This window comes from Panthera onca, chromosome F1, assembly GCF_046562875.1.
Source record: "Panthera onca isolate mPanOnc1 chromosome F1, mPanOnc1 haplotype 2, whole genome shotgun sequence".
Classification (NCBI taxonomy): Eukaryota; Metazoa; Chordata; class Mammalia; order Carnivora; family Felidae; genus Panthera; species Panthera onca.
The window spans coordinates 22576210-22594752 of NC_138355.1; the positions used below are offsets into that span (position 1 = coordinate 22576210).

General features: G+C 45.0%; 1 long non-coding RNA gene across 1 annotated transcript; it reads right to left on the reverse strand.

Annotated features, from left to right (window-relative positions):
- Positions 1-10134: 10134 nt before the first annotated feature.
- LOC132686952 (uncharacterized) lies at positions 10135-17989 on the reverse strand. Its single transcript, XR_009613908.2, has 3 exons — positions 17468-17989; positions 14334-14408; positions 10135-10313 (listed from the first exon to the last, which is right to left on the reverse strand). It is a non-coding gene; the product is annotated as an uncharacterized LOC132686952 (long non-coding RNA).
- Positions 17990-18543: the final 554 nt, after the last annotated feature.

Sequence of the window (18543 nt, forward strand, 5' to 3'; positions counted from 1 at the left end):
CCTTATGCAAGTACTAATGTTCATCAATTATTAGAATATTATGGTGGACCTGTGATAGCATTTCTCTATCAACTGGTTCCCATGGAGAGACATCATTGTTCTGTGCTATCTTAGCTCTGGGTTCATGTTTCTGGAAAGGTACTCGTTACATTGCATCAGAGGTAGTGTCCCCTCTAAGCTCTGACCCCAGTGAGGTAGGCCCTCAGCATTACCTAGCCTCCTTTATATTTTCACAGCCCAACACAGTGTCCAGACACATTGTAGACACTCTATAAACGTGGTTTTACCATTTAACTGAATTCAGTAGGTGCCATTAGTACGTGAAAAAGCACATAAAATAATTAGACTTGAGTATTAGACTGCAAATCAGAGTAATTTCTCACCTTTCAAGGTTCAACAAACATTTTAATGTGCTAACAGCCCCTAATTAAAGCAACAGCCTTCAACTGAAATTATCAAGCAGGAGGAAGTACGGGTGGTGATTCAGAGATACAATTTTTTTTCAGTCATTGACAGACATTGTCTACTGGGTTTCTGAGCAGGAATTAGCTCTTTTTACAATAGAGAAAAGGATGGGATTGTTGCTTTATCTTTCTAGGTGTTTGCTCAATGGGGCCTAGGTACAGAACACAAGAAAGCAAATTCTAGCTGTTGACTATGCTTGAACCAGTTGTCTGGCAATCCTTCCCTCTGCTTATATGGCATAAGGAATGCTTCACTTGTGATGATTCCAGGGATTTCCAAAGACGATATGCGTGAATAGTCTGACACAGTGTTGGCCATGGGACATGTGTTCAACAGAGGAAAAAAGAAAGGGCACACACACACAAAAGGGGGGCACAAAAAGGGAAGGGGGGCTTCCTTCTATTCGATTAGAGAACAGACATCAAAAGAAGGTAACACAATCCTTTCTAGGACATTTGCTCAACGGTCCAGCTAAAAATGCTGCTTCCTGCTCTTGTGTATCTGTACTCTCTCTTTCTCACTGAAGGCCACACTTGAGCAGTGAGCAAGGAGTCTGTGATACATCCCTATAAGCAGAAGAACGAGATTGGGTGTCCTCAGATTACCTATCTGGAACATTCTCTCTGCTGGGCATCACCTATTCGGTATTTCACAGTGTGATCTGAAGACTGTGCATCAGGTCCCTGAAGATGGTGATTAAAAGGATTAGTCTCCCTTCTGGCTTGGCATCCTGGCATCTCTAGCTTTATCAGCTCCCACCATAATTTGGCTTCCTGCTGAAGTTCAAGAGCCTCTGGCCCTGGCTTATGACCTAGTGGTGCCTTGGATCACTAGAGGGCACCCTGGAACAACATTTTTTTCCCAGGCTGTGGCCTCTCTGCTCCTGCCAACCAAGCAGGGCTGCTGCGCCCACAGAGTTCTGGGCTACAGTTTCCAAGCCCATCCTGGAACCACAGTTTCCTTTAAGAAACTGTAGTCCAATTGCCACATCACCAAACACATCTAGCATGCGTTTCCATAGTGGTGCTGTAATAAATTCAACTTGTAGAGAAAAATTAGACTTCCAATCATCCTACATTTATTCATTAAATATTTACAAATTGTGTACCGCAACATTAGGGATTGGAAGAATTGATAAGACATTCTTCCTACTCTTAAGAAAAATGTGGGAAAGATGAGGCATAAATATGAAATCACTTAAAAATATTTGTAATTAATATTAATTTTTGGCTCGCCTGGGTGGCTCAGTTGGTTGAGCGTCTGACTTCAGCTCAGGTCATGATCTCCCCGTTCTTGGGTTCGAGCCCCATGTCCGGCTCTGTGCTGACGGCTCAGAGCCTGGAGCCTCCTTCAGATTCTCCCCTTCTCTTTCTGCCCCTCCCCCACTCGTGCTCTCTCTCAAAAATAAAAATAAACATTAAAAAAATTTTAAATATATTAATTTTCAAATTAGTAAAAAATATAGCTAATAACTTAATCTGAGACAGGTGCCAGTATATATGAGAACAAGGAACTCCACAGGGGGCCTAAGCTAGCTGAGATAACTTGGAAAGACCAAGGATCCTTGGGAAGGCACCATGGAAAAAAAGGTGGGATGGGAGAAGGAAAGGAGAATGGAGGTCCGGGCAGCCCAACTACCACATGCCTTTCTAATTCAGGGCCCTTCCTTATGTGTCAGCAGGGACTTAACTAAAATAAACATGGCCAATGCAAACATGGGAAGGACCACTGGGACTTCTATTGTCATACTGGCATAATGCCCATGTATTCAACAAACACTTGTGGGGCGCTACCATGTGCCGGGCACTGGCCATGCACTGGGAAGACAGCAGTGGGCAAGGCAGATGCCTTAGCACTGCCCTCGGGTGTTTACAATCCAGAAGGAGAGACAGACAAGCAAACGCGTAATTACAAAGTAGTGTGTAAGTGATAGGTTAAGTAGGAGGTCTGTGGAAGCTCCTAGAGAAAACTAATCCAGAGCTAGCGGGGTGAAGGATGGCTCCCCTGGGGTAGAAATGTTCAATGTAAAAAGTTAAGGATGAGTTAGGAGCAGCAAGAAAAGGCGTGTTTGGGAGTTAGGGAAGAGAGGAAGCAGACCACATTTGAGGAACTGAAAGAAATTCAGTAGAACTGGCGGAGTGGTAGGGAAGAAGGGTGGGGGCTGGGTCACAGGGCAAGCAGGGGCCAGCTCACGCACAGCCTTGTAAATCCTCATGGGGACATCCAGACATTACCCTAAGGGCACTGGGGAGTCACTGAGGGGTTGTGAGCAGGGTAGTGCCGTGACCAGATCTGCCTTTTAGGAGGCTGTGCCTGTGCCAGGGTTAGGGCTACCTCAGTGTATTAATAAGCTAACAGAGCCAGAGGCATCAGTCTCTTTCTTTAATTGGAACTTTCTCGTTTCCTTCCTCTATCCTCGATCGCCAGCTTCCCAGGAAACCCTTGGAACATGGAGGTCTCTTTTTAAGGTCTGCTTCACATGCCAGATAATAGAGGAGGCAGAAATAACCTAAAAGACATGACTGTCACAAACTGGACAGTCATCCTCGGCATGCACCATGGTCCTCACAAAAGGCAATCTCTGGCAAAGTGGAGGAGGGGGGAAGGGCCACACCAGACCGAAAGGAAGAGTGGTCTGAACCCCATCTCCTAGGCTGGATGCCCTAAGCACCACCGTTGAGCTGGTTCAAGGCAATCCAGGGGGGAAACAACAGACCTGTGAATCGAGGCACAAAATTCATGCAAAATGTACAAAGAGAGGCCTTATCTGCCTGGGTAACTGCTGTTTTATTGCTCTTATTACTGACTTATTACTTTCACTTGGCCCACACATCAAACCGTAGAACCCTTAAGCAGGCCTCCCATCCTTATGTACATGGTAGCGGAGAGGCAGGTGAAGGCATCAAACCTAAATGACCAAAAGAAGCAGAATGCTAATGCAGCTGATTGAACGCTCCAATTAAAGTCTAGCTCCACAATTGTTTACCTAGAGAATAATCAGAGTGGCACTTTTTTTTTTTCTCCTTACTTACTAACTCCACCCTCAGGCCCGTCCCAGGCATCCTGCACTCTATCTTTATTTCCTAAAACGGAGACTTGTGGAGAACAGGCCTTCGAGTAATACAGGTTCCTCAGTTCCGGCCTCTGTGAGGACAGCAGGCCTCACGCCCAGTTTCCTCTCCTTCAGAGTAAGGAAGGGTCTGTGTGCAGGGCCTGGAGCCTTGGGCACAAAAATAGAATATTGGAGCGTTTGGATTTTCCTTTCCTGACGGTGGACTTACTCAGGAAGAGACACTTCAACAAGATTTTTTTTCCTCTGTGTTTTTCAAAATACACATTTAATGGAGGAGGTTGTGGGGGGGAGGGTAAGGGAAGCAAAGTTGTTGTGAAGAGAAGACTTTTCTTCCCCCAGACAGGCTCAGGTGAGGCAGACCTTCCCCCTGACCTGCCCTCTCTGCTGGCACCCAGCTCCCCTCCCGCCCCCAGCTTCCGGACTCTTTGCATTGTCCCCCACCACGTCCTACAAAGCACCCCCCCCTCTTCAATTGTTGGGCTCATAACTGAGACTTCCCACACAGTGATGTGAAGAGACATATGATTCAAGCATCCCCATTCCAGAAATATTATTATAGTCTCAGGAAAAAACAGGGGCCTGCTCAATGTCTGTCACCTGAAATAAACTCCCCGTTCCTTCCCTACTGCTCCTGCCGATGCTCAGTTCTAAAGATTATTCCAGTTTCCTCTGCCCCAAGGTTCCTAACCCGGGCCAGCTAGCAGCTGAGGGTGAGGGAGGAGGGAAGGGGCCCTCTGAAGTTGGCCACCTCAGCGTGTGTGAAGCACACGCCTGTCACGTGGAAATAAAATGTGCCGCTAACCTCTGCGAGTCCCCAGAGAATCCACAGTTTGTGTCTCTTTGCAGAGCTCAGAACAGCCTGTATGTTCTCCTCTCCCCATGGTGTGCCTGGCGCTTCCCCAACGAGATACCTCCTGGAAAAGCTTTTCCGGTGCGGGGTGGGGAGCTTTTGTTCTCTGGGAAATGTGGCAGGGGGTTAATGAAGAGCATTGTCCTGTGATGGGGGAGGTTCCAGACACGGCTTCCAACCAGGGGTCAAAGCCACCGTCTTGGACCACTGTTGGGATGTTCTCGATCTCTCTGGCCTGCAGAGCTAACCGCAGGGAGATTGTGATACAGTCCAATAAAATAAAAATAGATATGTGAAGTGGGATCTCTCTCGGCTTTCTTAGCATTTTCTCTGCAACGAATTGACTTTCTATTACTAACTCATTTCAGAGAAGGAGCCCCCCCCCCCCCAACCCCCGCAACAGTTTGGCTTTCAACCCCTACCTAGCTGGTACAAGCTGGAGGTCACGGGACTAATGCCATATTCTGTTTCACCCCATTTCTCACATAATAACATGCAGGCCTGCGGCCAATGTGAAATTTCTAGCAGCTATTTAAAAAAAATTTTTATTTTTATTTTTAATGGAAGTATAGTTCACTCTAGCAACTATTTTGATTTAGCTGTTTGTTGTCATCATAGAAGGAGTCCAACAACTCTCAGTTCTTGATTTGAAAAACAGGAATAGTGTCTTATACGGTGTCTCACACTGCACTGTAAAGTTCTTAAAATATCATATAAGCTCTGATTGTCGCCATAGTGGCAAACAGAATTAGAATCAAACTTTGTTGAGACAGCATTCTGGAAGGTAGATGGCTTTCCTGGTTTGTACTGTTGGGATTCGAGAGTCTTCATTCATGAACTGCTACAAATATTTATTGAGCATTTACTATGTGCTAGGTAGTGTTCTGGGTACTTGGGATATATTAGGAAACAAACACAGATTCCTGCGCTTGTGGGCTTATTTATATTCTAGCCAGGGAAGATACAATTCATACATTATGTAAGATATGAAAGGGTGATAAGTGCTTCGGGGAAAAAGAAAAAGTAGATCAAAGAGCAATTGGGAGAGTTGGGAGTAAAGGAGGCGGGCTGCAATAGGTGGTCAGAGTAGTCAGGAGGTGGTCATTGAGAAGGTGACCATTGGACAATTAGAGGGAGGTGATGGAATTGGCCATGTGGATGTCAGTGGAGGACAGCCTTTCTGGAAGAGAGAAGAGCCCGTGCAAAGGACCTGAGGTGAAACCATGCCTAGAACAGCAAAGAGGCTGCTGCGGCTGAAGTAGGAGCGTGTGTACAGGAGGAGAGGGCAGACAGGTGGCAGGTCTGAAGAGCCCCGAACGCTGGGCTAAGGATACTCTGAATGAAAGAAGAAAACCACAGGAGGAGTAGCCAAGGAATGAAATGATTAGACTTAATGTTTTAACAGAGTCACCTTGGCTGCTATGGAGAAGAAAAAAAAAAAAAAAAAAAGACCATATAAGAGTATCAGCAAAAGTGATGAATCCTAAGTATGTAAACATCTATTTTGTCTCTTGGATCTATTTTGGAAGTAGACAGAACCTACAAGATTGGCTGATAGATCCCAAATGGGGTGTGAGAATAAAAGTTAAGTCAAGGACAATACTGAGGCCTTGGGCCTGCATAGCTGGCAGAAGGAAATCAGCATTACCTGAGAAAAGGGAAGGCTGCACCAGGGCCCCTGGGCGGGGGCAGGGAGGGAGGGATTTAATCTAAGTAACGTTTTCTGTGGTTCTTGTCCAAGTGTGCCTTTCAGAATGACATGGTGGCAGATTTGCCAATTACGTTTGCCCGAGAGCCCCAGAGATTCTGCTTTAGGGGATTTGGAGTGGGGCCCAAAAGTCTGTACTTCAGGTACACTTTTTAAATTAATTTTTTTAATGCTTATTTATTTTTGTGAGAGAGAGAGACAGAGAGACAGAGTGTGAGCAGGGGAGGGGCAGAGAGAGAAGGAGACACAGAATCGGAAGCAGGCTCCAGGCTTGGCCCAAAGTGGGGCTCAAACTCACAAACCGTGAGATCATGACCCGAGCCGAAGTCAGACGCTTAAGCTTAATTGAGTGAGCCACCCAGGTGCCCCTGTATTTGATGTATACTTTGAGAATCGCAGAATTGTAAGATAATATCTGATGTGATTCTGTGCTTAAAATTCTGAAATTCATGATAAGACATGTGAAAGGGCTTTTTTTTTTTTTTTTTTTTTTTTTTAGTGTTTATTTAGTTTAGAGAGAGAGAGGGGAGCGGTGCAGAGAGAGGGGACAGAGGATCCCGAGCAGGCTCCGCGCTGACTGCAGAGAGCCCGGCGCAGGGCCCGAACTCACTAACTGTGAGATCATGACCTGATTCCAAGTCAGACACTTAACCGACTGAGCCACCCAGGCGCCCCACGGGTGAAAAGGTTCATAGACAATTCTCTCCCTCTCTGCGATGAACTAGGTACTGCAACTCCTCCTTCTAAAACTTATTCAGAATGAACTGCATATAGCTTATGAAACAAAGCTTAAGCGTGCAGAAATGACAGATGATACAGAATAAAGCTACGAGGTTCAATTCCAATCTCTTTCACTAGAAGATTGGTTATGGGACAGCTGCGTCCTGAGTGGGCTCCTTTGAGGCTCACCTAGTGTGGGCTATGCATACATGTAGCCAAGCACCGTCCTTCTTGCAGTGACCACAGGAGGACAGAGGGAAAGGTAAGCCTTTGGTGTAAAATAAACAGGGAGACAAGAGTATCTCCAGGGAGGTTTGGGGGCTGACTAAAAAATGGCATGATGATATCGTCACCTCAGGCACTATTTATAAACGTTAATGGTAAAGGTTGCGGATGCCAGTTTCTAGATTGAAAAACTGAGACTCAAGCGGGCCAAGTTCGCATGCTTACACGCAACTAACAATTCAGTGATAAAACTGGGCCTCAAAGCGACAAATCAAAGGCCAGCTTTGCTGGTTCCCAGGGCTGTCAGCCCTTCCTCATCATAATCGGTTCCACCAAGAGTTGGAATCCCTCAATGAAAGGGAAAGTTGCATAATGAAGCCGCATTCAACGGGAACCTTCTATTCAGTCTGACTCCCAGCCATCCTGGATCATTTTCTCAAACTATTTATTTCTGTGTGGTGGGGGTGGGAACATTGGCGACAAAATGGCACCTACTTACTCAGTTTTGCTGCTCCCTGTGTGTCTGACTCACACCTGCTGACAGGAATGAGCCTCATCGTCTTCCTTCCCCGCAGAGCGGGAGGAGGATTTTAACTTGCCCTCGCCCTCCCCACCGTCAGGAAGACTGTCAGCTTAGTTCTCATTTAAAAACAAAAAAAAGAGAAAGAAACAAAGCAACTCCACAAACCTTTATTACTCAGCAGGTCACTAGAGGCGGAGAGAGAGCAGCTCAATTCTTAGTCTCACGTGGAGGGACCAGTGCTGGCGGTTGAAAGGCCACCTTTTGACTTGTAAAATAGCAGCTAAATCGGCCGGCCGTAGAGCCGCTTTCTTCTGCAAGGAGGAATAAGGGGCTCCCCTTTCTGTGCTCAACCTTCACACCCAACATAGTCTTTTCACCGGGTAGAATGTCCACTTGATGACATTTATTGTGGGGACATTTAGAGGACTGGTCGTGTTGGAGGAGACAGAGCATTCATTTGACCTGAAAAACAATGCTCAGGTCCAATGAGAGTACAGAACAAATCAATGCAACACGCCATTCTTCGTGTCAACGGGCCCGTCACAGTGAATTGCTACTTTGTTTTCCCGTTAATGACAACAGGCTGGTACTTATCCTTAGCCAGTCTCCTGCCCCAGACATTCTGGAGGACAGCCATTTGCTAGACGGCTGGCCCAGGAGTCAGGGTGGTGCCCATCACTCTGGCAGAGAGCAGAGGTGATTCGTTATGTGTGGATTAAACTGCTAACCTTGTTTCATTAGTACCTTGCTCTAGGAGACTAGGACTGTTAGGCAAAGGGGCACTGCCTGCCGGATCTCTTTGGATTTAGCGGATCTTGAGAAATCACTTTCTCCGGAGACAGGACTCTGGTAATTTCCCCCCTGTTGGGGTTTTTGACCTTTACTTGCACACTCATTAAATGGCTAGTGATTGTGCTTTTTTACCTCTCTCCTAGAGTTGCTTTGGGATATTGAGAAAGGGGGCACACTTCAAGAGCAAATTGCTCTGATTAATAGTATATTTATAGCTCAGTCTATCAAGGTTATTTCCCTAGATGCTAGCCTTTCTTTATGAAGACAGAAATACCGTGTCAGTGTCTGTCTATCCCTAGAAGAGGCGGCAAGCCAATGAGGAAGGTAAGCAGTGATGAGCGGGATGTGTATTCATTTATTTACATATATAAATGTATAAATATATACATAAATATATATACACACATATATATACATGTACATGTATATATATGGAGCGTGGAGCCACACATATATCTGGTCCAGCGTTTTCTCATACTCTGAAAACTTCTCTTCGGTCACCTCCATTCCCCCTGGGACTATTTTTTGGGGAAACAAACCTATCCTGTGAAACAATTTTATTTCTGTCTCACGCCTGACTGAACTAAGCATCTGGTGGCACTACTTCTAAAAAATTGACTTTTTAAAAATTAATTTTAAAATGTTTATGTATTTATTTTCGGTGGGGGGGTGGGGGGAGCACAAGCATGCGTGCAAGCCAGGGAGGGAGAGAGAGAGAGAGAGAGAGAGAGAGAGAGAGAGAGAGGGGATCCCAAGCAGGCTCTGCACTGTCAGCGCAGGGCCTGACGCGGGGTTCCGTCTCACGACCATGAGATCATGACCTGAGCCGAAATCAAGAGACGGATGCGTAACCGACTGAGCCACCCGAGTGCCTCTAAACAATCGACTTTTAAGTCACGCAAGCTTGCCCCGAAGGAAGCCTACTCGTATGACTCTAAAAGGAAAGGTACCCGCAGAACACAGCCCTCTCCTTGAACAGGATGAGGGAGATTACAGGTGTCTGTTACACTGGGAGAACGGAGGGCCCAGGCATCTTAAATTACTGGAAAACAAGTTAAAACAGTTTCCTTCATGTTTCCTTGCTTTTAAGCCTCACATTTATGTAAAGAAGACATTACCTCAGAGTCAGTCACGCCACCTTCAGGAACCTTGAGGTGTCCTGTTTGATTCTTACATCCCTCCCTTCTCAAGAGAGTATAATTCCCTGAGTGCTTGGGTAGAAATAGAATGACCTCATTTCCAAAAAGCTCCAAGAGACCAGCGACCATATTGGTGTAATTTTTATGCAGAGTGCTCTGAGTAATGTATTTACTATTCACTTTTGGGTTAACCTTAAGAACTTGGGTGACAAGTTTAGATACAAACATCTTCATGTATTCATTTCATACATGTTTAGTGAATATCTCTATAGAGATAAATGATACAGTACTTGCCTTCAAAATAATAACAGCCTTCTTTTCTTTTTTTTTAGTTTTTTTTTTAACATTTTATTTATTTTTGAGACAGAGAGAGACAGAGCATGAACGGGGAAGGGGCAGAGAGAGAGGGAGACACAGAATCGGAAGCAGGCTCCAGGCTCTGAGCCGTCAGCCCAGAGCCCGACACGGGGCTCGAACTCACGGACTGGGAGATCGTGACCTGAGCTGAAGTCGGACGCTCAACCGACTGAGCCACCCAGGCGCCCCAACAGCCTTCTTTTTGACGCTTGCTGTATGCCAGACACTACTTGGAATATTTTAGTAGCTTTTCTCATTCAGTCTTTACAACAGCTCCAGAAGATAGATACTGTTAGGATCTCCATTTTGCAGATGGCCAAACTGAGGCACAAGTTAGCAAGCTGTATAACATCACAGACCCAGGATGTTGCAGAGTCTGAATTTGAATCCAGGCCATCTTGCTCCAGAGCCTGAGTTCTCAACCCTTGTACTTGATTGCCATGGTCTCAAGTGCCTTAGGTCTAAAGAGAGAAAACAGACGAATGTACTATGATCAAAGGAAGTGTAGGAAAGCAGGCAGTATTTGATATATTGATCCACACTACACATGACCATGACATACATTTTTAACCAAATTCCCAGCTTTGTGTGGGACTGAAAACCATGCCTAGAAAGTACTTCAGCCCAGTCCACGCTGGTAGAAACATGTGCAGACATACAGGTTATTGAAGGAGAGATGTCCCAGAGGAGGAGTTAGTCAGATTGAGACTAAGGACAGAGTTCTAGCAGGGAATCCAGTTATCAGTGCATCAAGGCCAGATAGAAGACTATGTGGGGGATGTGGGAGCGAGGAGTGCTTGGTGACAGATGGCCAGGTCACAAAAGGCCATGAATGCCATGCCAAGAAGTTTGGGTCTTCTCTTATTCTGGCTGCAGGAGAGAGAATGGATTAGAGAAGGACAAGACTGGAGGCAGACAGACCAATCAGGGGATGATTGCAGTCATCCTGGTCAGAGGAGGCTGGGGCTTGCCTAGGCAGCAATAGTGGAAATGGAAATAAGAGAGTGGATTCCACATATATATGTTTATTTTTCAGAGAGAGAGAGAGAGAGAGAGAGCGCAGGGGAGGGGCAGAGAGAAAGGGAGACAAAGGATCTGAAGTGGACTTCGTGCTGACAGTAGAAAGCCTGATGTGGGGTTGGATTCAGATCATGACCTGAGCCAAAGTCTGACGCTTAACCTACTGAGCCACCCAGGTGCCCTCAGAGATATTTAAAGGTACAATTTTCAGGGGCGCCTGGGTGGCGCAGTCGGTTAAGCGTCCGACTTCAGCCAGGTCACGATCTCGCGGTCCGTGAGTTCGAGCCCCGCGTCAGGCTCTGGGCTGATGGCTCGGAGCCTGGAGCCTGTTTCCGATTCTGTGTTTCCCTCTCTCTCTGCCCCTCCCCCATTCATGCTCTGTCTCTCTCTGTCCCAAAAATAAATTAAAAACGTTGAAAAAAAAAAAAATTAAAAAAAAAAAAAAATAAAGGTACAATTTTCAGACTTGGAGTGCCTGGGTGGCTCAGTCAGTCAAGTGTCCCACTCTTGATCTTGGCTCAGGTCATGATCTCGTGGTTTGTGGGTTTGAACCCTGCATCTGGCTCCATGCTGACAGTGTGGAGCCTGAATGGAATTCTCTCTCTCTCTCCCTTTCTCTCTGCTCCTTCCCCACTTGCTCTCTCTCTCTCTCTCTCTCTCTCAAAATAAATAAACTTTTTTAAAAAGGGAATTGTTTTTTGCAGATCTTCTTTTAAAGGTGTAATTATCGGGGTGCCTGGGTGTCTCAGTCGGTTAAGCGGCCGACTTCAGCTCAGGTCACGATCTCGTGGTCTGTGAGTTCGAGCCCCGCGTCGGGCTCTGTGCTGACAGCTCAGAGCCTGGAGCCAGTTTCAGATTCTGTGTCTCCCTCTCTCTGACCCTCCCCCATTCATGCTCTGTCTGTCGCTGTCTCAAAAATAAATAAACGTTAAAAAAAATTTTTTAAATAAAAAAAATAAAGGTGTAATTATCTGACTTGATTGGAAATGGGGTACAAATAAGGGAGAAGTAGCTGAGAATGACACCCACATTTCTGCCTTAGGCAACTGGTTGAATGGTAGGACCATTCCTTGCTGGCACGGGAAAACCAGCAGGAAGAACAGGTTGGGAGGGAAAAGCAGGTGAGTTTGGAACAGCTGAGTTTGAGCATGAAGTAAAGTGTCTGTAGGATATCTAAGTGGAAATGTTGGGGAGACAGACTGATATGTATTTCAGTATAAGGCTCAGAAGGGAGATCCAGGCCAGAATTAGAGATTTGGAAGTCCCACGCAAATAAACGGTAACTGAGGACAAGGGAGAAGATGGGGCCACCCCGGGGAAGGGTCTAAATTGAGAAATACAGAGACCTCAGGATAGAACCCAAAGAAAAGGGATAGCCAGTAGAAGAGGAGCTTAAAAAGAAGAAAGTACCGGGGCACCTGGGTGGCTCAGTCGGTTAAGCGTCTGACTCTTGATTTCGGCTCAGGTCATGATCTCATGGTTCATGGGTTCAAGCCCCATGTCAGGTTCTGCACTGGTAGCGTGGACCCAGCCTGGAATCCTCTCTCTCTCTGCCCCTCCCCTCCTTGTGTTCTCTCTCTCTCTCTCTCTCAAAATAAATGAATAAATAAACTTTAAAAAAGGAGAAGAAGAAAGTACAGCCAAAGAGGTAAAAAGAAAATTCAGCTGAGTAAAGAGAATAGTTCAAGAAATAGTTAACAATAGTGTCAAATACTGAGAGGTGAAGAAATAAATGGAGTGAGCAGTGTCCCCAGGATTTTGCAGTTAGGAGGTCATTGGTGTCCTTAATGTCCACACTGAGAGAAGTGTTGGTAGCGTAAACTTAGATGTGGTGGGGTGCGGAGTGGGAGGTAAAAAGGATTGACCCCGAGTGTAGACAATTCCTTAAGACTTGCGGCAGAGAAGGGGAAAAGAAAAAAAAAAGCAGGGGTCATGGGATGGTGTTTGGGTTTTTTGTTTGTTTGTTTGTATCCATTAACCAGAGATTTAAGCATTTTAATATCGATGAATGGATTTAGTGAGTGAGGGAAAGGTGTTCACAGAAGAGAGGGGGAAATATCAATAGCTCAAGCTTCCTGAGAAAGTGAGCAGGTTTGGAATCCAAACCCTGGGTTCTACCCAGGAGGATGGGATAGGCGTGGTGGGGGGGTCAGGGTTTAGAAATGGTGGTGGGAAGTTGAGTTGGTTGTCGTTGGGTGGCTTGTACTTTCCCTATCAGCAGGTTTTGAGTCATTTGTTAGGAGGGGAGGGGGAAGTGACATGTGTGGGTGGCCGGCATGGTGGCAGGGAGAGCAGAGGGCATGTGAGAGAGCTGCTTTGGGGAATGGAGGAGAACGTGTTACAAGGGTACCAGCTGGGTCTGGGGTAACGTCGGAGAGCCTCCCCAACTGTGACGAACACTTTTAGCCAAATTCCCTGCTTTGTATGAGACCCAGGAGCTTGCCTGGGAAAGAACTTTATCCTACTCCACAAAAAAGTTGGAAACACGGGTAGACATTGACTTGACTTGTCTTGGAATAAATAAATATTTCTTAGAACTCATATTTATTAATGATTCTTTTTAAGTGCTATGTTTACCGCGGATACGCTGATTCCACAGATCACATCTTTTCATTAGATTCTAATATCATAACATTGGAATAACAGATATAAAGAGGTGATGATGCCTGAAAGTTAAGAGCACAGGCTCCAAGTCAAATTTGGAGTTCAATCCTGATTGGGCTACCTACCAGCCATGTGCCCAAAAGCAAGACAGCCTCTGGTCTGTAGTATGAGGACGATAGGAACACTTACCTCCTAGGGTTATTGAAGGAGATAATGTATTTGGTGGAATAATATTTTGAAATATTAAATTTTAAGTTACTAACCAATTTCCTTCCTGGAGGGGTTCCTTGTGAACAAGGAACACAAGGTGTTTCCTTGTGATGTATTCCTTGAAGCAGAGCTGGGGCAGGAGGATGAGGACAAGAGAGAAAAAAAAAAATGCAGAAAAGGGTGTGTTTTCCTATTTTGGGAACCCAAAACCCATTCATAAGATAATTCCAGGCAATACCTCTGAAGCCAATAGCAGGAGAAAGATTGTCTCTGGGGCAAGTGATCGTCCCTGAGGAGTAGAAAAGATTCCCTCTTCCCTGGACAAAAGGGAAAGGAGCTGAGGGAGAAAGGCGTGTAGGAGAAGGTTGTCACTGAAGAGAACTCCAGACTTACCAGAACCAAGTCTGTAGGAATGAGGGATAACTCAGCAGAGAGGACACTTGACTGGTTGCTATGCTCCGTAACAATTTGCCCCAAAAATTTACAGTCAAGAGAACTTCCTAGTTTCTGAGTGCCAGGAATCTAGATTGGCTTAGTGGAGTGATTTTGGCTCAGGGTCTCTCAGGAGACTGCAGGGAAACCATTGCTGGATGGCATCATCTGAAGACTTGAATGGAGCTGGAGAGGCTGTTCCCAAGCTCACTTACATGGCCTCTAGCAGGAAGTCTGTTTCTCAGCATGTGGGTACTCAAGACATGGCAGCTGGCTTCCCCCAGAGTAATCTGAAAGAGAGAAGAGGAGAGAAACCAAGACAGAAGCCACTATATCTTTTATTACTTAATCTTGGATGTGTCATATCATCACTTCTGCCCTATTCTTTTGCCATATTATGTCCCTGGTACAATGTGGGAGGGGGTTATAGGAAAACGGCACTACAAGAGACGAGGAACATTGGGAGTTATTTCCAAGACTGGCTATCAGAGACACAGGGAGGGGGTTGCTGGAGCAGCCAGGCACGAGTGGGAGCAGACCACCTGACTTCTCTGGAATCTTGTTCACCATCTGTGTTTCCGCCAGCTCAACTTCCCCTTGGCATCATTTGAGGACTTCTCTTTAATAACAGACTTCCCCCCATCACACAGAGCCTTCCAGAAGTGATGGCCACATGCTCCGTGACTTCACCCGTTTCTGCTTACCCTGTGTGCATGACCCCCACCTTGCAACGAATGAGCCCCACGAAGGAAGCTAGGGTTTATCCATGGCAGGTGTACTCAGGAAACTCCCTTCCTCTCTGGGATTGTAGTTAAACATACTCCAACTTCATAATAATAGCTCATTTTACTGGGTGTTTATTTATCAGACCCTGTGAAGTAGACTCACCTTTCCGATGAGGAGATTAAGACCCAGAGCAGTTAAGTAACTCAGTAAAGTAACACCTATAACTAATAGATGGTGAAACCAAGAGTTGAACCCTATCAACCTGGTTCTACATTCATGATCTCAGCTTCTATTCTATATATTCAGCACAGAGCCCAACATTAGTAAGTGTTCAATAAATGTTAGCTATTATTATTAATGTTTCTCAGTGGAAGAAAAGGTACCTTCTAGATTCAAGAAGCTGAAGAATTGGTGCAGTCAGTTTAAAACGTAAAGATCATGTTTTTATCATTTTTTTTTTGTCGCTCTCATTGACAACCCAACAAAGCTTATGAAAAGTTATATTTGCCAAATAGCCATTTTGATCAATGTGCCCACTGAATTGCTCAGTGGTGGATCTAAATTGGCTATGATTACCATTCGTTTCCCCCTCTATTTATACGGTTTTAATAATCCCAAGTCATTCTTTCAAGCTTTAGTGTCAGGAGCGGCCAATTCTCTCGCCTCAACTGTAACCCATACTGCCGCTTTCTTCCTCACGGGGTCTGGAATGAGTATGGTGTCTGCCCGGTTTGATGTTGGCCTCCAAGCCAAATCTGAGCTGTGTGACCTTGGGCAAGGTACCTCGTGTTGCTGAGCCGCTGTTTCCTCCTTTGGAAAATGGGGCTGTTGGGAGAATTAACTGAGATGAGATATGTAAAACACTTAGCACAGTGCTTATCACGGAGGGGACTATCTCAGTGAAAATGCCGTTTTCTCTTTCTTTCTCCCAGTAGGGTTTAATTGCTCCATTCACTGTGGTCCCAAATCATTTTGATTATGCCAGCTTATGGCATCTAAAATTTATCAGATGGTATTTAAATGCATAAGAGGGCCTACTGATATCTCTATTTGTTTTGTGTTTTGTTTAGAGTCAAGCCTAATCTCCCCCAATATATTCCCGGAGAGCAGAGGCTATTTCTTATTCATATTTATATTTTTGTTCCCTGTAGGACCTTGCAAAATGACTGGCACATCATTGTATTTAATACATATCTGCTGACCTAAATTGAAATCAGAGTTTGGAAGCTAAAACAAAATAGGAAATACTTGCAATATAAGGTGGGTTTGGGGGCGGGGGTGGGGGGATGTATATTTCCAGGAAACATTTCATGTGCCCTGTATAGAGTTTCATATTATACATCATTCAGTATCTTCCATGTACATCTTCAAATCAATTAAATAACATTTTAAGTCTTTAAAGGGATAATGGTGGCAGAAATAGACAGAGATTCATCTTTTGAAAATATTTAATATTTTATTTAACAAGCTGAAATGATATGAACACCTAGTACTAGAGAAATGACACCATTAATCATATTAATGATTTAACTGGTTTCCCAGAGTGAGTATTTCAGTTCTGTTATTGCTTAAAGAAGAATTCTTAGAGAGAAAAAAAAATTTGCTTTAGAGAAAGTCAATTTATATTCTCCACTCAACTAATAGGACATTTGATGATAGATCCCTGGTAACATGAGCGGGACAAGGAGCCCAAGGCATTTTACTTCCTTTTCTCTATTGTCTAGTCACATCTGAATAACAAAATATCAACCCTGGATCAACCCAACTATCTGAGTTGCCCATGCCCACACCTGTCACTTGACAGCCAGGAGCTGCTCTCTCCTGTTTGAGTGTGTAGGGTCACAGTTCTTTTCAACCTCCCTGCTCAAGGGTACCATTTATCCTTCATTCAATGATATGTGTCCTGTCCGAGAAATGCCTGGTTAAAATTTTTTAGTTTTCCTAGCTATCTCCCCTGTTTACAGGACATATACATGTTATTAAAATTGTTTGATTTTCTCCTGTTCAAAGAAAAGAAAGAGAGAAAGAAATGCCTGGTCGTGGCAGAGTTCTTGCAAGCTCTCGGGAGGGGCAGGGTGTTCTCTTAGAGGGGAGCTGAATAAACCCCTTTCAGTGCTATAGAGATGACCTGACTTTTTAATTTTTCTTTTCTTTTAAGTTTATTTCTTTTTAGAGAGAGCACACGAGAGGGGCAGAGAAAGAGGGAGGAAGAGAATCCCAAGCAGGCTTGGAGCTTAGACCCACGAACCACAGGATCATGACCTGAGCTGAAATCAAGAGTCAGACGTTAACCAGCTGAGCCACCCAGGTGCCCTGAGACACACTGACTTTTTTTTTTATTTTATTAAAAAAAAATTTTTTTTTTAACATTTATTTATTTTTGAGACAGAGAGAGACAGAGCATGAACGGGGGAGGGTCAGAGAGAGGGAGACACAGAATCTGAAACAGGCTCCAGGCTCTGAGCTCTCAGCACAGAGCCCGACACGGGGCTCGAACTCACTGACCGCGAGATCATGACCTGAGCCGAAGTCGGCCGCTTAACCGACTGAGCCACCCAGGCGCCCCCACACTGACTTTTTTAAGGGGCTGGGTTAGGATGGGTTCAAAACCAGAATTAATTACCTTTCTCTTTCTTCAGTTTGTGTTATTGATTTGGTCCACTGTTCCAGCCTTCTCCCCCGCTCATGGTGATTTTTTTCCCCATCAAGGTTTCCACTATCCACCTCTGCAGTCTGGCTGCTACTTCAGGGAGTGGGTGAGATCAGTCAATGTACATTACTTGGTAATAACATTTTCTAAGTGAAAAGTTTATTGGTTTGTTTTTAGGCAGAGTCAAAATGTTCCCATATCAAAACAGCCACTTCAAGGCAGCCACATCAAGATGTTCCTGGCATCAAAATGACTGTGTCAAAGCTGTGTGTCAGCAAATTGACTATAACAAAACAGCCTGTATCAAAATGGCTGTATCTACATTGGCACAGGACTTGCCATCAGAGGAATGCTTTCTAGAATGTCAGTGCTGCTTATAGTAAGATAAGACGAAAAGTTATTTCTTTCCATTGATGCTTCCACCGTCAGGAGCCGGACTTCGCCACAAGGAACTGGAAGACGATGAGGCACCCCTCTTCATTCCTAGTGATCAATGCCTTCTGTGAAAAAGAATTGGGCCCAAATTAACAAAGATGATCCTGCTTTTACCATGGAAATTGTGAAACTCCCATCCTAATTTTATAATCATGCCTTCACACTCTGTTCTCATCACAAAAACCTTTTGGAATTATCTACTAAGAATCAGCCAAAAAATTTATGTCAACATGAAGGCAGACTGGAGTCACTTGCTCACTGCCTACCTCTGCCGTGTTCAATCATGAGCCCGTAAGACCCAGACCACATGCAAATGCCCTGAGCTGCTGCCCCTGTAGACCCCCAATTAGGTTACAAAACCCTTCCTGGAAGGTTTGATATTAGAAAGCTTTCTTCACCTGTATCTTCAGGCTCAGAAAGCTTTCAGATTGGGCAGAGCCTTGCACTGGGTGTGCCGTATAGAGCGGACCTGGCTCTGTCCCTAACGTAACTGTCCACCCCTTCCTTGACTTTCAAGGTATCACACTCTCTTGGCTTTATCCTGCCTCACTGGCTGCTCCTTCTCAATCCTTTTCTGTCTACCGTTGCTCTAGCTGACCTCTAAATGTTGGCGT